At 35.3% G+C, this 22,295-nt stretch overlaps 1 long non-coding RNA gene across 4 annotated transcripts in view; it reads left to right on the top strand.

Annotated features, from left to right (window-relative positions):
* The first annotated feature begins 607 nt into the window (after positions 1-607).
* LOC104687254 overlaps positions 608-22,295 on the top strand; it is a 191,302-nt gene continuing 169,614 nt past the window's right edge. For all 4 annotated transcript variants that reach the window (XR_005601535.1, XR_005601534.1, XR_005601537.1 and 1 more), the window contains exon 1: positions 608-1,028. This is a non-coding gene — a long non-coding RNA (uncharacterized LOC104687254). The remainder of the gene's footprint in view (positions 1,029-22,295) is intronic.

Genomic DNA, 22,295 nt, shown 5'->3' on the forward strand with positions numbered 1-22,295 from the left:
AAAAGTTACTAATTCTACATCTACTCAGAGAGGCAGATGTTCACTATCCATGACATTCGGTTCTCAAGAGACATGCATTCAACACAGCAGCAGGCTTGTTGGTAGCATGCTTTTGGCCAAAGAGAGTCTGGCCAAAGTCAGAGGACAGAAGGCCAGATTTTCCAATAACCAGGAGCTGCATGTACAGAGAACAAGGCAGATAAACAGAGATGGAGTGCTCAGTACAAAGGTGCATGAGATACCCAGGTGAGTCCTCATAGTGCTCTAGAAAAGGGGTATCTATCTTAGTCTTCTTTGATAAGGCCTGGATCAGTTATGCTGGACTGTTGAGTTACTACTGGAAAAACTGAAAGGTGGAGATAATAATATCAATCTGGTTTCCTACTGCAGTTTAGAGTCCTTTGAGGAGTTTGGAGTACTTATGTAGGATGCTTTGTGCATATCTTGTCATCTTGTTTTCTAGCCTCCTACTGTGTAGGTATCTTTATAAAGAACTTTATGATTAAATTTTCGAGTTTCCAGAAATATCATTTTACTGATCAGTTGGAAGAAAGTGGGTTCTCTTCTTTCCTCAGTTCTTAGTGAATGGTAGAGATTCATAAGAAGTCAAAGGAATGGTATTGTCCTCACATTTGACTGTGGCAGAGACGCTGGATCATGTTGCAAGCGTCATAATGCTAAAAGAAGAATGCTAAAAGAAGAAAAGGACAAACCTTGACTGTTTCTTTCCTGTTGAACATTTTAGTTTTATCTTCCTTCACAAGTACAGCATATTGAAAGCAGAGATAATTTCCCAGAAAAATACCAGTTCCTGATGGTATTTACAGAACATCTATAATTTTTAGAGATTTAGTTCCATGTGGACCCATGGCAAGAGCACTGCTGATCTTAGCTCTGCACTGCCGTTTACATCGATGCCATGTATCTTAACTCAGCAACACTGCAGTTCATTTTTCATTCATGTAAGTCACCAGCAGATCCGCAATCATTTGACTCATTGAACAGTGGGTAACGTGTTTTGAGATAAGGTAAGAGATTTGATTGCCCTTCTCTTGACCCTGCCTTTGCCCTTTAAGTATTTGTTTTTATTTTGTTGCAAATCTAGATATACTGCTCTGTACACTTCTGATTCTGTCTGCTACTTCTAGAAAAGCAGTTTCTATAGTAAGCCATGCAGAATCATAACACAGATTCATATTAGCCAATTTGAGAAAAAAATACCATTTCCACATCAATGTAGATTTCTGTATTGATTTTAAAACAATAGAACAAAAGACCTAAAATATATTTTAATGTATGAATAAGAAATAAATTCCTGGTCCCATTCCTAAGGAGGTAAAAGGTAAAAATATACAATAACTGCTAAAAAATAATAAAAATAACCAAACAATCCTCAAAATTAAAGACATTTGGAATTTTTTTTTTAATTTATGTACATGCACATATATTATGCATACTTCTATTATGTATATTATATATTAAATACTAGAAAAAAAAAAAGAAGCTGTAAAAACTGCTAGGAGAATTTGGGAAATTTACATCTATTCATTCACAAATTGCCAGGAAATTTCTGACTTCTCTACTCTGTTTTTTTGAAAGAGAAAGTATTCTGCCTTTCAGATCCCAAAAGTACAGCTGGTCAAAAAAAGCTTTCTTTTCACTAGAAAATGAAACATAATTTATATGGCATTCACTGGGAGAACATAAATATGGAAAGATAAGTTATCACTTCTTTGAAAATCCATCATTTGAAAACCATATTTTTTCAGTGACTTGTATCTTAGTAGGAAAGAATATCACTTTGAAAAGAAGGATCTCTTTCTAACAGATTTAATTGGACTGTATTAGGTTTCAAAGAGTATTTCGTTAATTTTATTATTCTGCAGTGATACCCTTAGATCATACTCCTTAGATACACAGATATTTAGAGAAAAAATGCACAAATTGCTTATATTAGAAGTCAGCTTTTAAGAAATAAGTTTAGAGAGCATCTGCAAAATGAAAATCTAAGGAAATAGGAATTCTGCAATAAAAACTGAAGTTTATTGTAAATAATATCAGTTTTGGATGACTTGGTGACTTTCTCCAGTGAATTAGAATAATATATGTTATTAATTTTTCTATCTGGGAAATAGAAATATGGCTGACAATGGAAAATTCATGGGGGAAAAAAAAAAGTTGAAAACACAAAACAAATAATTTATTACCTGTATTTTATATTGAAGATTTGCCAACTAATAACGACAGTGTTGGTGATTGTGTGGATAAACATGATGATTCCTTAGCAGCATTCTCTAATTCTTTGAACAATCATTCTAAGCAATAAGCTGCTAGCACAAAGGGCAAATTTTGTCTTGACATTTGGAGTTTGACCATTTATTTTGACTTGACCATGACTGGTGAAGAGACCTCCACACTTCTTGTATGTATGTAGAGATTATGGGACTGATTGATCCTGCAAGAAAGATGGAGAGGGACTGTTTACAAGACCATGTAGTGGCAGGACAAGGGGGAATGGATTCATACTGAAAGAGAGTAGATTTAGATTAGGTAGTAAGAATAAATTATTTACTATGAGGGTGATGAGGCACTGGAACAAGCTGGCCAAAGAAATTGTGGATGCCCCATCCTTGGAAGCGTTCCAGGTTGGATAGGACTCTGGGCAACTTGGTCTAGTGAAAGGTGTCTCTGCCCATAGCAGGGGTTGAAACTAGATGATCTTTAAAGGTCCTTTCCAACCCAAGCCATTCCATGATTCTATGTATAATTCTCAAAAGCATCCTTCAGAAGCCTTTGTAGAATTAATTATATTCTGCGTATTGTTGACTTCGTTAATGTTGTATTATATTTTCTGTACCAGGGCAGTGGAAAATAGAGAGAACTGAAAGCACAGATTTAGTCTTTCCTGTGCTGTCTGTGATCAGCTGGGGACAAGGCTTAATACACAGTTACTTGTGCTAAATCAACTCATTATAAAAATATATTTATAGATATCATCTAAGATATATAAAAAAAGCAGAGAGAGACATTGTAGATTATTAGGATGGTAAATATGAAAGTTCATGTGAAAGTGTGCATACACATATATACACACATTTATTTATAATATGCAGCCGCGTAAGTGAAACTTGGGGATTTTTGTTCTCAGCACTGAACATATTTCCAGTAATAAACAACTGTTCCCGCAAATTTGTTTCCTATATGAAATTATTAGATGTGTAGTCAAAGGAAAGGAAGCTGGCATTGCAGCAAATTACTTTGCTCAGTGTCATGCAGTAAGTTTGTGATCGATTAATGTTCCCTTTCCTAACCAGACCAGTGATATGTCCATTACATAGCAATGTTTCCTCCCCAGGAACAGTAAGAAGGAAAATATCCAAAGCTCTGAAGGGTAGTGTTTAAAAATGGAATTGTTTATTTATGGTTTTTGTTAGTGAATACCACCTATTTTAATTTTTGTTATTTATGAAGAAAAAGTTGCAAACTAAATAAATAAAATAAAAAGTAAATTAAAAAAAAATAAACTAAATAAAGCAAAAAAGTGCCAAGCGCTAAGTTGAAAAACTAAATACAAATATCAGTCCACTGGAAGTAGGGATTTAAAGTTCAGGTAAGCAGAAAAGGAGAGTAATAACAGCTGGTATCATAGTGATCCCTCAAACAGCCCTCATTTGGAAACTTCATTGTTTATAAGGAACATTTTGCCTTCAGAGATAATATAAAGAATCATTTATATCTTCTATGCTTTTGCTAACAGTATATGGCTTCCCTTGATAGATGTAACTAAATTGGCTTTATTTTGCTTAGATATTGTTGACAAGAATCCCTTTAACACTGGTGCAGTTTATTCTAGAAGGTCTTTTCAAAGTATAAAAAAATGGAGTATTTTCAGGTCATTTTTGCTGGAAATTATATTCTTCAGTTTACCAGGAGTATTCTTAATGACGGTATGATATGGTCTTCTCTATTGATGTACTGGTAAGTTTTATGCCATGCTGTGAACAGGGTGTATGGTGCTCTCATCACCTAGATGAATTACAGCATTTTTGGTGAATGGCTGCAGACTCAAATATGAGAAGGAATCTACTGTTACTCTGCTGCTGCTGCAATGTGGTTCATCAGAGCCCACAAGTGCATTGAAATATTCTTGTCACGCAGAGCTCTTAGTGTAACAGGACTTCCTTTATTATTATGTTGTCCAAATGTTTGGTGCCCTTTCTGCTTTAAAGGGTTTTCTTTCAGAATTATTATTAATAAAATTTAAAAATAAGACTTAAGAAAAATTTGGATATATCAGGCTGAACCAAAATCAAATATCAAAATGATGCCCCCCCATCAGTACTGTTTGATATTTTACTGTATATTACAGGATAAAAAAATTAGTAATTTCAAATGTGCTTTTGTAATATAGAAAAGGGCTTAAATTATTGTGGCTTTTTATTTCCATAAACTGAACTATTTGCATAGAGTATTTAGGGAAAAAAGACAACCTCTCAGAGTATTTATCACCCCACTGTTCCTTAATTAAAGATGTGGGAAGATTTGAAATAGGCAGTTAAGCTCTGTAGGGCACCATAATCAGGTGTAAAGTATTTTTTCTCCCTGTTCTTCACAGTTTATGTTTCCAGGAATGAGCTGAAACTCACAGCTGTCGTTTCTTTCTACCTTGGTAGATAATTTCATGTACAGATACAAACAATATTGGTGGATTTTTTTATTTTATATTTTAAGAAAAACTAATTAAGTAAATTAAAGGATTATATTAATTTCACTGGGTAGATTCTTATGCAAGAAACAACTTAAATGCCTAAGAGAGATTTCTTAAGAAATAATTAATTACCAAACATCAAGACATAAACTGGTCCTGCACATCTAAGTCAAAAGCTTTGCTAGATCCTGGATGGTCATATTCAGATGTATTTATTCAGAGACATGGGGGCCACTTCACAAGAGGCTCCAAAGGCAGATAGTGACTGAAGAATTCCTGTGACAAGGCTTTATACACTGTGTACCAGTTGTCATCTGATGCACACAAAACCGCCTGACACTGATAAACTGACAGATGCTAAGCTACTGATATTACTTCCTATGAAAGCCCAAATCAGTGCTAGAAAGACTGGAAGTTGTCCCATTTCTCATGATGCAGGGTTCAGTTGCTCCCTGAGCACATTTCAGAGGTTAGAAAAGCTGCTTATGGCTTCTTTTAATGTTTACTAGTAGTACAAGGTCCACCTTGAATCATAAGCATATGATCTGAGGAGAATGAAGACCTACTGTCAGCAAGATTTGGAATTATAACTTTGCACTGACAAGTGACTCCCTTCAAATTCCTAAAATTCCTGTGAGTTTTTAAGTTTGTACACTATTCTTCTATTTGGCCCAGATTAAATGTTTTTTTCTGTTTGGTTGGGTTTTTTTGTTTTTTGAGAATTAAGAATATTTTCTATAAGAAGGAATAAGATAGTGGAGGGATTGTGCACTTCAACTGAGGTACTCAGAATGTGCTGCCTTGGAAATAAGGTCACCACAAGTCTAGCCAGCTCACAGTAGTATTGAAGTACCTCTGTGTATGCACTCTGTCTTCAAAGTTTACCAAAACTTCCATTTTTGTGGAAGCCCCTTGGCAGTCACATGCCTCATGTACACAACAGAAGTCAACAGCATTATCCCAAAACCAGAGTTTGATTTTTTCCTGTGGACTTCTGCAACCTCTAGTTGAAGATGCAGCAATCTTCTTGCAGATGGAGGCTATGGATAGTAGATAACAAGGCTCCAGAGGAAATGAACACATATATTTTTCCTCTTTCAGTAACTGCCTGTGGTGTGGAGATGATTTTTTAGAACCACTTCCAATTATCAGCAAACTAAAAGAAACTGGAAGCTTATAAATAATAATAAATAAATAAATGAATTGCTTATGATGGGCAGTATCAGCAAGCTGACTGTGATTTTTATATTGATTCACTTAGAGCTTTTTATGGTTAATAAGCTGAGAATGACAAGTACAAGGAATATTATTCATATAATTAATAGTGATTTAGACAGTCTTTATCCATAATTGCATTTGTGTTAAACCCTCCCAAGCACTATTGAATAAAGATCTGAAGGTTGTGTTTGAGCAAAATTGTATTGATTTAAACCCCAATTGTATCTCTTTGTCTGAGATCAGTTTTAGTTCTTCTCTGTTTTATCCTGGTATTACTGATTTCTCTTGTTCACTGCAGAACACACTGTTACTATGTCTATACAAAACAAAAAACAGTTGGAGCCCCAAAGCTGTGACTAAAGCTATATAAAACTAAAGCTGTATAAATTAGGGGAGGTTCTGAAACAAAAAGTCAATAAAAAGGACTTAGGACTTCAGTGTGTCTGACAATATAATGAGAAGTGATCTTCCCACTCTCTAAAGGAGTACATCTAAAGCACAACTAAATTTAATTTGGATAAAATGGTGTTCAGGCTCACTAAATAGTCACTCAAAATAGATGAATGCTTAAAACAGGGAATTATCTTGGCATATGTGAAGCAATTACTTGGTCTGCAATGAACTTCCAGTCGTATGTTGAGAAAGGTCTCTTTCTTTTCGGTACTCTTCCAGTAATATGGAGGAGTATATATAGCTCTCCCACCTAACACGGCTGACAAGTACTATTGCAAAATGTTAAATTGTCAAATATTAAGGTAATGACAACTTAGGACTAGAGCTTTGTACAGTCTCAAAAATGCACTAGGAAAATGTTCAATAAATTTTGTGATCTCCACAAGAATAAGAATGTCCTGAAGGTCTTTGCTACTTACATACAGTGGCACCTTTATGTTTTATCCCGCACAGTTAAAAGGACTACATATATGAATATTTCCAGTATACAGTTTTGAATGCTTCCATTGTAGTGAATGGGGAAGAATAATTTAATATTAGATATGTATGCATATATTTATTTATTTATTTACTTACTTACTTACTTACTTACTTGAATGCTACCTTAGCCTATTGCAATATGCCAAATAAGATGGTTTTTTCCCCCAAAATTTTCTGTATATAATGATATATAACCTATTCTGTATATAATTCTGTATATAATAGTATGTAACCTATCTTCTGTCATTGGAATTCCACCTTCCATGCTGGATTTTATCACAGTGACTTCCATAAGTTGCAGTGTAAAGAAACAAGCATGGGACTCCTAGATGATGGCATTTCTTTACAGAAAATGCTAACTTTCATCAACAAAAAACTCCATGCCTACTACTGAAAGGTAATGTTCTATGGCTGAGGGAGAAGCAGTTAAGACATAAGCAAACCCCAAGTATTACTTTTTAGAAGTGGAAAAATAGTATGAAAACTTGTTAACTGCAGCCTGTAGAATAAGGTTTTTTATGCACTGTTCTTCAGTGATACCAGAATTGACTTGCCCTTTTTGTTTCACTTGGACTAGTTAAGGTGTCTGGAAAAACCAACCAAACAAAAAAGTAAGAAATTGAAAATATCCTCAATGACTTCTGTTAATATGAGAGTTAATTAGGCATGTGTAGTAGCTATGTCTAAGGACATTTTATAGAAATATTAAGTAACAAAATCTATCACATTTGCAAAACTAGACAGTTAGTGAAATAAATTTACATTTGTTCTACTTCCAAAAAAAGGTCAGAGGACCTATTGAAACATATCTATTTGAATATACTACAGATAATTAACTAAGATCAGTCTTGTGCCTCTTTGCATATTTTGATATTAATGCTTGTTTAAAGCTAAACATCATTTGACCCAAGCTATATATTGCTTGGTATTGAACACACAAAGGAAACGTAACCTCTATATAAAGAAATGAATCAAAATGCTTGTACTTTGGAAAAATTACTTTTTTGATATTGCCTTTTCTATAACAAATATGAAAGATGTGATTTATCGAAAAGAAAGTACTGAAACCAACAATATATAAAGAAAAAAATCACACATGCAGAAAAAACATCATTGGCGGGAAAGCATATTAATCACACACAAGCAAACACATATACAGAGAGTGGTTTGAAACCAATGTGTTAAGTTGTACCAGATTTTCCATAAAATAGGAAAAGAAAAGTAAATCAGTATTCTTTAAAGGGACAAAATATGCAAACATAGTTTTGCATATTATTATTTTGCATTTTAGTGAGGTACTATTTTGTCTTTAAGTGTATTCTCTTTATCTCTCTGTGTTTCCTACTTTGGGAACATCAAGTGACATCATGCCAGCAAAATCAGCTGTGAATAATGTGCTTTTTATGCAGTTCTTTCCTTTGAAGAATCCAGTGTTGAAATATTAATTAGTTTTCTGTGTAAGTCCTACACAGCTTTTCCTCAGCAAAGCCTTTATAGAACAAGGGAAAAGAAGATTTATCCCCCACCATCCTAAAACTCTAAGTAGAACAGGCAGTAAATGGCATCAACATATTTTGAACTAACTAAAAAAAAAAATCATATGATTAAGTCCAAGTAGAATTTCAGTCTGCAAATACTTGCTGGTCTCTGTGGCTCTTATGAAATGTGATTCAGTTCTGGACTAATTTCCTATGGTGTTTTGAATCAGAAAAACCTTGCTTGCAGGGTTAGCTTTAATTACAAGTTACATAGTATTCAAATTCTAAACATTTCTATGACTCCTGATCTCTTTCTGTGAACCACAAGATGCAAATTACTAGAAAAAATAAACTTTTATATTAGCTCCTATTAAGTTAGCACTAGTCAATATTTTAAAATTTCATCCACATCAGATTTGGAAATGTACATATGCGCACACCCTTTCCTAAAGATTTGGACAGAAATTAAACACTATGCAAGCATTATGCACTGATCATGGGGGGAAGAGGGAAGATTCTTATAAATAAGAGCTAAACTTTTTGTTTATTTATGGATATTTCCTTTTAAAAATTAATACTGTTGAATCTGGATGGATTCACTTCTGAAAAGTCAGTCTCAGTGAAGGCAAGGAAAAAACACAGAACTGTAATTTTGTGTTGATTTATTGATCTTTATTATGCAGCCAACAGGAAAAACTAAGAGGTAATAGTCATCATATTTCAAGTCTTTTTAAAAAATTTATTATTATTATTATTATTATTATTATTTTATTTATTAACTGTGAATTAAGTCTGACAAGTTTCTATATGGTTTTGAATTCTTGTAATGCAAATTGCTTAATTGTTATTGTCTTCCTTCATGAATTTACTGTCTTGATTCTAAACTGTTGAATGCTTTTCATCAGCTAATATATAGATATATATAAAATTATATAAACATATAAAAATGCAGTGATGCAAGAAGTATTCTTTTAAAACATGATGTTTTAAAATACTAGAAGACCTTCAGAAAAGCTGTATATTCAGCATCAGATCTACAGCTTTTTAAAGTTGCCAGAGCCTCTTTTAAACGAAGTCGGCTTTTTAAAACATGCATTTAAATGGCCATGAATATTACATTTTATGCAGATTTCATTGCCATTATTTTATTTTACTTAAGCAGGAAAACATTGCCATATTTATCTGACATGTTTTGGTTTAACTGTACACTTGTGCAGGCATTTGCAAAGGCAGACAAACAGTCGTCCTAATTGAACACTAAGAATAGGATGCACTTTGAAAACATGAGTATGTGTACTTGGCTGGTTGCTGAAACAGGGAACTGTCGTCTCTGACATCATGCCTAATTTGCAGTTAGTGCCATTCAGTACCACACTGGTTAAGCACAATTCTGCACTTTCATGTCTCGATTCAGTCAGGTGTCTAACAAAAAATGGAAGGAAAAGGAAAAGGAAAAGGAAAAGGAAAAGGAAAAGGAAAAGGAAAAGGAAAAGGAAAAGGAAAAGGAAAAGGAAAAGGAAAAGAAAAGGAAAAGAAAAGGAAAAAAGAAAAAAGAAGGAAAGAAAAGGAAAAGAAAAAGGAAAAGGAAAAAGAAAAGGAAAAGGAAAAAGAAAAGGAAAAAGAAAAAGAAGAAAAAAAGAAAAAGAAAAAAGAAAAAGAAAAGAGAAAAAGAAAAAGAGAAAAAAAGAAAAAGAAAAAGAAAAAAAAAAAGAAAAAGAGAGAAAGAAGGCAAGGTGAGGCAAGGCAAAGAAAGGAAAGGAAGAGAAAAAAAATATTGCATTTATATTGCAATGATCTCATGGTATCCCAAATAAGATTAAGAGAAGTTACCAAAGATATAGACACTGCAGATGTCAAGAAGTTTGGTTTCTTAGAAATGGATAGGAAGGTACAGAAATGTAACCAAACTTTTCAATAAATTCTTACATATTCTAGTCAGTGCTAGATTTGGCATGATTTGCAGAGGGGAAGAAATTAATTACTTTTTAGCAAGGGAAGGCTCCAGGGTTTTTATTGTTCTGGGGAGAGGTAGTAGTATAGAGCTTGATAAAAAAATTAAGTGCTTAAAGAGATTCAGCCTTTAAGCCAACAGATTCTCTTGCTGGAAACATAAGTGGTGAGAAATAAGCCACAGCAGAAACCACTTTATTCTTGCCAATACCCAATTAGACCTTTGGAATAACTTGTTCTCAGTTTGGCTTCTGGTCAGTTACAGAGGATGCTCTTTGAGTACTTGTTGTTTCTTTACAATTGCCTTTTGTAAATAAAAATGTTTGGGTTTTTTCTCCCACAGGATTCCATGTGGTGAGGGAAGAAGTTATTAGCTCCCCTTTCTAAAATGATTGCTTATTTAAAGCCATTTAGAAGCTATAGGCATTTCCTTTAAATTGAATACAGTGTATTCATATTAACTTTGGTAAACTTAAAGAATTATTTGAGAACTAGGAAAATGTTGGGGGCCAGTACATTAAGAAAAGTCTCTTCATGGTTTCTCTGCACTATTTTAAATATTATTTAAAATGTCCTCTGGCAGCATTTGTAACATTAATTGTCTAATTATTTTCTCATATTTAAACCATGGTAATTAAATTGTGCAGAGAGTATTTCTTTTTCCTGCTGCAATAAAATGTTTTCACTTGATTGAAGCTGAACTGCAATTTGGCCTTTATGTTATAAGGGAAGAAAGCCACAGGACTGCTGGGAGCAAATGGATCAATTAAACAATGTTCTTTTGTAATGAGGATTACATCATTCTGCCAGTGATAAAAATCTGTAACTGAATCTGTCACTAATGATGTATGCCATCTTCTTAGCCCCACGATGCTAACCTATCAGGGGGCAACTATAAGGCTTAACTTTCTATTGATCCTTGAATGTTCTGTTTCAGAATTCAGTAAAAAAATGAAAAAGCAGCTCATTATAAAATTTTAACTTTATGATCAGAGGCTACCAGAGGCTGAGAACAGCAATTTCCAGGGATGGAAATACAATTTTGGGGCTTGGGGCATCAACCACTCTAGGACGCCTGTTCCAGTGTTTGACCACCCTCCAAAAGTAGTAAAGAACCATTCCCATGCATGCTACCACTGGATTTCAGGGAGAAGATCTCAGCACCTCCCTCCCCAATTCCTCTCCTCAAGAAGCCGCAGAGAGCAATGAAAGGCCCTGAGTCCCCTTTTCTCCAAACTAGACAAGCCTGAAGTCCCTAGCCACTCCTCACAGTTCCTGACTTGCAGCCCTTTCACCTGATTTGTTGCTCTTCACTGGATGCATTCAAGGACCTTCACATCCTTCTTAAATTAAAACCTTCCAAAACTGCAGAGTGCTAAAGGAGAGGCTGTACCAGTCCTGACTACAGTGGGATAATCACATCTTTTGACTGGTCAAGCAAAAAAGGTCAAGCAAATCTGAACAAGCAAAGAAAAGCAAAACCAGAAATGCATTCGCTATTTCTTATGCAGTGTCAGGCAGGTGTTCTTTGTGGAAAGAAAGTCCACAGCACACATAATGTTTACTTGGAAAGACAAAACTGGAAAATAAAACCTGGGGATTTCTTCTATGCAAGTCTTTGATCTGTCCAATCTCTACAAAGACTTTTATGTCCTTACCCACTAGTTTGGCTTTACGGATGATTTTGCTGAGTGAAAGAGGCTGCACTCAGGATTCCAAATATGTTTATGAAGCGCAGTTATTTTGGATTTGAGGAAAGGACAGCAAACCAATTCATGTGCTTGGTCAGCAAACCAAGCCAAACCAAACCAAAACTAAACAAAGCATAATGTTCTACTGCATACCATCATGATTTAACCCCAGCAGGCAAATAAGGATCCCTAAGCCACCCACTTATCAGGTCCCCCTGTCTTCCCAGTGGAGGGCAGAGAAGCATAAAGAAAATGTAAAACATCATAGGTTGAGATAAAACTAGTTTAATAATTAAAACAAAATAAAATACATTACCACTATTAACAACAGTTGTTATGAAAGGAGAGAAGGAGAGAGGTGCAAAACCCAAGAAAAGCAAGTGATACACAACACAATTGTTCACCACCCACTGACCAATACCCAGTCCATCCCTGAACAGCAATTAGCAGTTCCCAGCCAAGTCTTCCCAGTTCATAGACTGAGCATGGCATTCTGGGGTGTAGAATATTCCCTTGGCCAGTGGCACCCAGCTGTTCTGGCTGTGCTCTCCTTCAGGTTCTTGTGGACCTGCTCACTGGCAGAGCATGAGACAGTGAAAAAAGCTTTATTTAAAGTAAGCACCACTGAGCAACCACCAAAACGTCAGTGTGTCATCAGCATTATTCTCTCTATATATATACACTGAATAAATAACAGTGCACTTTAGCAGGTACAGGGAAGAAAATTAACTTAATCTCAGGTAAAATCAGGACACATACCTTCCCAGAATACCTCAGGATTGCCTCCAGGGCAGATTTGATCCTTTAAAAGTATTGGAAGGCTGAGTCCTCCTATGGTTTCTGTACAAGTTTGCACAAGGAAGGCGATCTCTGTTCACAGACCTGCATTCTCAGAGATGGATGAATTTTAGAGCTGACAAAACTGACAAAGTGTGGAGATGAGGTAATCTTACATCTACATGGAGAGGGCAGAGGAATGTATTTCTCTTTTTCTGGGTAAATGCTATCATAGTAATTACTGACAATACATCCATTCCTAAATATTTCTGTTGTTCAGTTCCATATTATCCAAACATTCTTCAAAACCAACAAAATAAAACTAGATATCATAGGCTGGTAATCACAATTCAGTCTAGTCACTATTTCTTCATTTTACTTCAGATGGCAAGCATAATTTAACCCATTCAAAAGCAGGAACTAATCATTTAAATTACACTCTTCAGTGCTTTTTTCTTCCTTTTTATCTTTTTTCTGTTAAGCTGACATTAAAAAATGCTACAGATAGTTACCCCTAAATTTTATACAACAAATTTTGCATGTAACATTCAAATCTCATTTACAGTCAGAGAAAGAACACCTTATGTATAAATAAACACAAGAATTTATTGCTAATACAACTGATATCTTAAGAGTCTAAACATTAGTCCAAATCTGTTTCTCATAGAAAAAGAAAGAATAATTATGTGGTCTAAAAACTACAGTTATATACAATATATAATTAAGTTATATGAACTTACCCTACTTCTTGCAGTTATGTTCACCCTTCCCCTGCTCCTCTGGGTGCCTTCACTCTCGTGCTGGTGATGAATGCCAATGTTAGCAGCTAATTGCCAGCATGCAAGTCCTTTGGCAGGAGGAATATGATAATTATGTTGACGATTTCTTATTCCTCACTTTGGAATCAATTTATATATTTTTTATATGTTTGTTAACATATATGTATACATTTTTGCTTTCTTCATTGGTCTGCAGCTTCTCATTACATCCAAATTTACTCTATATGGTACCTATTACACGTAAGAGACCATTTCTTTGAACTCTTTGTTAAACATAAAATCAGCTTTATCAAGCCCCAGTTTTCCATGTCTTTGAGTATTTTGAGGAGGTTTGCAGCTGTGGGTTCTCCAATGCCATAAATGCAAAGCTGAGTGGTTATTATAATTTATAATGGAACACAACAAGTGGAGCACAATGAAATTGGTATTAAAAATGGAGGAAGGTAAGAGAAAATCTAAAAAAATAATGGAAGGCAGGAAGGCAGGAAGGAAGGGCGGAAACTTGAAGTTCAAGCCCAACCCTAAGCATTTCTAAGGCTTGAGGGAATATTTTCCGGTTGGCATCCTTTCAGATTTCTCTTTTGTAAGACTACAGACCCCATCGATGAACAGATGTCTTTGAGAATTTCTGAAGAGCTGTCAGTACCATCAGTATTTCTTTTAGTTGGCTGAATAAGTCTTACAAAGTATCAGTGAATCAGGCTTTTAAAATGTTATGTACTGTGATTTGTGTGCACCATCTGAAATATCAGTCTTTATCATTTTAGGAGGTGTTCTTGCCTACAAGAGAAGAAAAAGCCATAAAGCTTTTCATTCCCATTATGGTTTTAAGTAGAAAATATATTGCTATGTCCATATAACACATTTGAGTAAAAGTTGCCCTTGGGACTTCAAATCTTTATAATTTCCATATTATTATCACTTCTGGGGGTTCAATCATAACAATATCTTAGCACAGGATTGTTGTTTGTTTTCAAATATTTGCTCATCCTTCTCTGATATAGGCAACTAACTCTCATTGTTGAGAACTTAAGAATTTAACAAGGTTGGACTGGGTTAGATTTTGAGAAGAAAACTTCTGCAGCTTTCTTTGAGGGGGAAAAAATCCCTGAAGTGCTTTACAAAGTGGGATCATGATACAGCATTGATAAAAATTTACATTGTACTTGTAAGATAATTAAATATCATTTATTTCACCATGCAGTACAGAGTATAAAAATGATATTATTTAACTTATGAAACAAGAGTAATATATAATTTATTATAATACCTTGTATTTTAATTTTTATATTTGTAATTATTATTATATTTCTTGTATGTCACGCACTTGAGTTTAAATTTTTCCCTTGCTTATTGGCATGAAAAATACATCCTTACATCCCTTTTTTTAAGTTGTCTTTGCTTGAGGCTGTGCCTGCAACTTACAAAGACTATCAAAGGAAAATTGTGCCTGAGATTCAAACTGTACTGAGCTGGAGGGATACAGCATTCTTTTAAAGTTTACTTTAGAACTTTAAGTCAAGAATATTTTTTATAAATTCAATCAGTTTCAGTCATCTCTAATACATGAAACAGCATTTGAGTTTTGCTGGTGAGTTGATGTTTAGTTTTCTACAAGATTTGCAAAGAGTCTCTAAAAGAGGAGAAGAGCAAAGAGCCTTTAAAGTCCAATAGCAACCTGGAATAATTTTAAGGTTGAAGTGGAATATAACATTTTTCTTTGCCACTTTTTTGCAAAGAAGTAATATTTTGGGACACACAAAATGTTTTGCTTGCTGTATAGTTTCTCAGAAAGAGAATCCATAAAGCTTAATAAAATATTAGTTTGGTCATTATAAGGATTATTTGAAAGTTAAAAATAGTAATTTCGTCCATGATCGGAGAGAGAAAAAAATGTGAAAACAGAATATTTTAGCATTGGATTATGGAATCAAACACTAGAGGTTTGGTATATTTATATTTTGGTTGTGGACAAATGCTCTTTGTTCCATTGCAATTTAATGGTTTGCATCTCCTCTATCACCTCCTGGTTTATAGTGCAGGAGCATCTCCATATTTCCTTTTGGGGTATCCACCTTTGTCACCTACCAGCAAGGATGGTAGAATTTCCCAGCTATCTAGCTAGTCTCATATTTTGTGCTGGCATTATACGCTGCAGTAAGAAGCTTGACTCATACCTATGCATATTTGCATAAGTTGCAACTTCTATCCTGTGCTCTCCAGAATCTTATTCAGGGGTCAGAATGTGTCACATCTCCTTTTCTGTACACACCCATCTGAGCCCACAAATAGGAAAGGAAATGTGAGGGAAATGTTTGTTTGAGACCATTATAAAATAATCTTCTCCCAAAAGCACTTAGATAAATTTCCATTGCATTGCACTACTTGCTTACTAGTTAACACTTGGATTTAGGTGAAATTAAAGTTGTTTTTATTAATTTAATTTCTGGTAAATGTTAAGAAATTTGGCACACTGTTTTGAGTGACAGCACTTTTCTTGAAAATAACAACCATACTATTGTATATGATACATATCACTTCATTTCTAAGAAAAAAAAATCATCTGTATTAAAAAAACTTGTATAATGAGTCTTTCTAACTTTATTATGTTATTGAAATTTGAAAAGCAAGTCATTTTTTTTCTTATTTTTATCTTAGAAAATAATTTTGTGAAGCTGAAATTTTGTGTAGTTCTAGTGCAAAAAGCCCTCTGAGAATTGATCTGTTGTGCTTTGCCTCTAAGAAATTTTTTACAGCACTCACAAGTAAGCTGACATACTTTCATCAACCTTTGTGTTATTTTTTAGAAGCAGCTGTTCCAAAAAACCTAAGTGGAATCCACATTAAATGCTTTGCTTCTTGAACCCAGCCAACACAAGAATGAGTCATCCCTGCCAATCTACTGATTTCTTGCCTTTGAGAAAATGTATTTTCCAGAAACAGCATCTGTGCCACTATCATAAAGGAATAATAAAGTGTTAGAAAAGAACTAGAGCTTTTCCTTTCAAGAATTCCACAAAGAAAACTTTCTCCAAAATGAAACCTACATATCATACTGTGCCTTTACCTCTTCCATGTATGCAGTGTAAAGGAAAAAATTAAATCTGTAGAGGACACAGTTCTTCAAGGTGCTGAGTGCCAGCTGAAAGCAAAGGCAAATGCATATAATTCTTTTGGGATGTCAGCAAAACTTTGACGATGGTTAGTGTTTATGAACAAAAATGACAGTTTTTCCTCCAATGGCAGAATGCAAAGAGATCCCTTATTTCCACTCATACCTGATAATATGAAAATAAAAATAAATAAAATTCAACTTGAAATTTTGTCCCCATGTGTATTAGAGGGTGGGTCAGCAAAGGGGGCATATTGCCCTGTTGTTATTCTGAATAACCCTGAACACTTCTTATTGCAGTATCCTTGCCAGGAGTTGCACTTGACTCCTATATACCTTAGAGAAATGAAATAATTTGCTCTCACAGTTCAGTTGATGGATTTCTACCCTAATATTAAATCCAGGCTGATGAATTGAATGTCCTATTACATTATTGCCTATATCCCACTTAGGACCCTTATTTTTTTATAAGCTCTAGTGAAGCCTTCACAGCAAAGAATTCAGACCATGAAATTCAAATTTTTGGTGTTTTCTAATTGTAATTTTTTGAGCTCAGTGTAAACAACACGTGACATTAAAAATGTGCTAAAAAAGGCATAGCCCCATGACTTACTATTCAGTCCCATGGGCTCCCCCGTGTTTAGAGATACTCTTCAGGTCCAGTGATGCCACTGTCAGAGACTGAAATATTACACCTTATGACTTAAACAATTTCACAAAGGACTTTTAAAACTGTATTACAAAAGCTGCTGAGAAGACTACCACACCCTGAATGGGGTTCTGAGAGGCTTTGGGTATCTGGGAAAAGCCTCTGGTCAGAGGCGCAGTGACCGCCCATCCTCCACTGTGCAGAGGAGCCCAGCTGAGGGGTCCTCACCAGGGGAGAAGCTGCACCCATGTGAAGGACAGAGGGGGTGACATGGCCCATCAAAGGCTCCCCCAAAGGGGTCCCCAGACCCTGCACAGAGCACCAGAGATGATGCAACAGACCCTCAGTGTTGCAAGGGACAGTGTTAAGCCAGCCCCTGCAAGGGGAGACACGTGGGTGTTCCCACCTGGCCCAAAGTGTGTATTAATCCACAGGGTTCTGTACTCTTTGGCGTGTGGTGTGGTGGCGTGGCACGGCGTGGCCACGGTGGTGATGGGAGACCCTCACCACCAGCAGACCAGATGGAGGGGAGCAATGAGACATCATTGGGACCCTTGGAGGGGTGATGTGCTTCCACCTAACCCCTGTCACCTCTCCCTGTTCCCCCACCCCCCACACACACTTCTTCATCTCTTTCTTTTCTCTTTCTCTTCGCCTCTCTGCTATTAAATAAAAGATATCATTTTTTTGGCACCAACATCTAACCTCATTTGGTTTTAATCTGGTTTTGGGTATATTTTGAATGTTCAAAGTTCTTTCCAGTTTATACACAGAGACTTAATTTTCTTTGCTCTTCTGGGTTTAAACCAGATTGCACCAGCCACATATGGCATTCCAATTTAAATAATGTGAAATATATCAATTGTTACCCAAACCTATGAAGATAATTGATGCAGAGTTTTTAACATGTCTGACTAGACATACTTCTGTGTCATTTTTAGCAAGTTTTGTCAGTAATTGATTCAACTTTTACTTACTGAAACTGTTAATATTTCTAAGCTGGCAGAGGAATAAATAAACAATCATAGAGTTATAAACAGTTTTAAAAATTGCTTAACTGGTGTAATTACAGTATGAATTTCTTTGCCTGTTTGTCACATTGTATTTGAATTCAGCATGGCATACGTTCAGTGGAAGGTCCTTCAGATATTAACCCAGGAGGTGCAGAGCAGACTCCAGCTTCTGCAGGATTTTCAGCTCTGTTGTGGGCTCTAGGAGATGATTTCTTGGGTAACCTTGTTAACAATCGGGAAGAGTCGTTCCAGATAGAAATAGGTGACCTTTTTTTCACCTGGGAAATGGACTGTGCAGGCATTTAAAGATAGCTGCAGCTTTCTTCCAGGTTTCAGCTATTACAGTCAGAACTTTCTCGGGCACTATAATCCCAGGAACCTACAATGAGGACACAACATAGAGACTTGAGTTTCAACAGGACCTGTATAATCAGAAAGGCCTACAAATCCATTAAGTCCTTTAACATTCCTTAAATACTTAGGGAATATAATTCCTCACTTTGGCTAGAAGAAAACTGGTAAGAGCCTTGAGAATTTGCATTTCTCACTTTTATTTTTTTTAAAGTTTATTGTGTTTTGTTATTCATGCCGACATTTATGACTCGAAAGTTAGCACTTTCTTTTTGTTTGGTTTTTATGCTTGTAAAAAGTAAAGAATCAGCCTGCTGAAAGATACCCAGTTAGAAACAAATAGTTTTCCCTTTCTGAAAGCAGCAGGATTTAGCAAGTTTGGTTTAAATAAAACCTACAATGCAGCAAAACCAGAGTCCCACTCCTACACTGGAAGCAAGATCTGCTTTTCCTCATAATTTCCTTTCTGCTTCTTTATTTTTCTTCTCTTTTGTTGTTGTTTTGTTTGCTAGTACATAAATCAATTCCTCATTATTCATTTTTCATGCTATACATATAATAAGGACTTTAGAAATTGAATGATATTTTGAATATATTGAAACTTCCCGCATTTAATTTTCTGGATTTTGCCTCAGTTCTTGTCAGAAACATGCTTTGGGCATTTAATGAGTCTCTGTGTCCCATACTTGATGTGCCATATGTGCTTGCCTGCAGGCTTTTAATTTACAGCAAGGTATCTTGCTAATGAAATATCTTTCTACATTGTTTCTCTTTCCTTAATAATCCACCCAGGTATTGCTACTGTGCTTGTCAAAAATAAAAGAAGTCCCTAACTCTAGTACTAAATTTGCTGCAAGAATATGAACCCAGAAGATGGAACTGAAAATCCTGCTTACACATGTAGTTATGTCCCCTGAATACAGGGATATCTTAAGTTGACTGGCAATAAAAATTTAAATTAAAAAGATTTTATTTTTTAATCTGTTTTTATTTTTATATATTATTTTGCTCTTTCATTTAATCTCTATACTGCTTAACAACTTCTTTTTTTCCCTATTGTGCCTTTACAATGTTGCCCTATAAAATGCCCTTTTCTTTTCCCTTTTATCTCCCTTATTTCTCCTTCTTTTTAATTAGCAAAAACTTAACTTCAACAAACTTTCTTCAAGGTTACCCTGATGGGAAGGAAAGTGGTCTCATTTTCCTTGCAGAAAGGCTAATTATTCAAAGCTTCAGAGATCTTGTTACTCTGCCTATACAAATGTTGAACCCATAGGAGATTCTTAATCCAAGCAGTACCTTAGAAATTGCCACTTCTGTTGTTCTCGTGATTAAACTCATGGGAAGGGGTTACCTCCAAGCAATATAAATATGCATTTTTAATAATACTCATAAAAGGAGATCTGCAGGAACCAAGAATAAGGCAAAAAAATGGTAGGTTGTTTCATTCTATTGCTTTGAATGGTCCCATTATATTTTAGTTATTGCACTTGAGATATTTAATTCAAAGCAGTGATTACAGAGTGATCAAGTGCTTCCTCTTAATTAAGGTTTCAATAAGAATTCCATTAGTAGCCTGCTTCTATATCTTCTTTCTTCTTTCTTTCCCCTTCTCCCCCCTCCCCTTTTTTTTTTTACCTCTGGGTATTATTTTTGTCTTAATTTTTTTTTTTTCAGTTGAACTTTTAAAGTGAATTAAAACTATCCTGCAAGTATGAATAAAATTGATCAAGTCGTTCCCTAGAGGGTAATTCAGAATTGCTTTTTTTGAAATGGATTTCAGCCAGGTAATTTTTTTTCTCTTGTAAGCACTACTGATAATCACTTTTCTGGAGGGAAAAGTAAAAATTACAATGTATCTTTATCCTCAATTCTTCCAGAAATCTGTCCTTTGTTTAGTGTACAGCCACACAAACAATGCCTTTTCATGTGGTTTGTTCATGTGAAATGTGCTCCCTGATCACAGCAAGAGTGGGAGAGGAGCAAGACAACCAGAATGAGGGTTAAACTGATTATGTTTGCACAAATAGAAGTGATGTATTTTTTCAAGTTCCTTAATTGCTGTCCCATAGATGTTACAGAGGCTTTTGTAGTCCTGGTATGTAAACTCATGCTATATTAATGCTTAAACTGATGACTCATCAGCCCCAGTTCTGGTAAGAATTCAGAAGCTGGGACCAGTCCATAGGGAGCATGTCATGCATTAACATAGCTGAAGCAAAATGCAGAGCTGAATCCTGAGGCTTACTGACAGGCTGGTTAAGAAGTCTTGAAAGTGAAGACAATATTTAGCCCACATTTTGTCAAATAAATCTCTCATGACATGTTTTTATCTCTCCAACATATTTAGTCACTTCATTTACTGAAGTTCTTTTCAGATTGTTGTATTTTTTTGTAGAGGGTAAAGAGAAAATTCAGAGGAAAAGAACACAGATTTAATATACTCAGGGTGGATCTAATTGGGAGTTCTTTCCTGCAGATGTATATGAACTGCATGGGAGAGAGATTGATCTATAGTGCAACTTTGTAAACTGCTTCCAGAAGCAAGTGCTTTCAAAAAGAATTCTCTGCTGCAGAATGGATATGTTCTTAAATTACTGACTTAGAAAACTTTTCCTATCACATTTATGCTTGACGATTCAGGTTTATTTTGTGGTGTCTTTTTTGGCTTTCTAAAGAGTTGGGTTTGTTTGGTGTCTTTTTTGTTGGTTGTTTTGTTGTTTTTTGTTTCTCTCACATGAAGTGATTGGGACCAAGTTTACTACAGAAAACTACAGAAATTTTGGGGAGTTTGAGAATAATTCAAAAGGGCTTTCCCCAAGCTTTATAGAAGTTTTAGGAGAACCAGAAGCTCTGATGTCTTATTCAGAAGCAATATAGTTGTATAAAAATACCCACCTTTAACAGTGTTTGTTTCTTCAAGTCTTGAATGTTTCTGGTATTATGGTCCTATTACAGCATTTGTGTTATGGTCATATTCATTCTTGGAATTTTAAAGAGAACAGCAAAACACAAGATAAAGTCATTGATTTCTCTAATCTGCTGGTCCTAAACTTGTTGCCATTTTGGAACAAACAGCTTCATGTATATTTGATTGCTGAAGCTGAACAGCAGGACACTGCATGGGATGTGTGAGCTCTTATTTCACTCCCACGTTGTCAAGTGATCCCTAGTGCCAAGCTGACGGCTCAGAAAAAGCCTACTTCCTTAACTGCATAAATAGGAATTGGCTGTTTGTAAGGGGATATGCAAAACACTGTTTGCTTTTTATTGACATTTCCCTTCCTGCAGCACATTTCAATAAAGGTCATTCCTTCTGTTCCTTCTGTTTCTTCTACTGATGATTCAAATTACACTTAGTGTTGTGAATAGAAATACAATGCCATTAACACCCTATGGTGCTAACCTTTATTTTAATGAAATATTAATTCCTAAAGAACTAGCAAGCTGGTAAGGGGGGTGGAGTGGGGATACATGGGCTGGCATGCATAAGTTAGGTTGGTTGAAGCTAAAGGGACAGGAATAGAGTGGCTGAATGTGGCTGTCTTCAAGCAGTCCTTCTATTCTGGGTATTTAGGTGGATTTAAATATTAAATGATTCTTAGGGAGTGTTTTGGCAGACAACTTAATCATTCT

Source organism: Corvus cornix, chromosome 2 (genome assembly GCF_000738735.6).
Source record: "Corvus cornix cornix isolate S_Up_H32 chromosome 2, ASM73873v5, whole genome shotgun sequence".
NCBI classification, from domain to species: domain Eukaryota; kingdom Metazoa; phylum Chordata; class Aves; order Passeriformes; family Corvidae; genus Corvus; species Corvus cornix.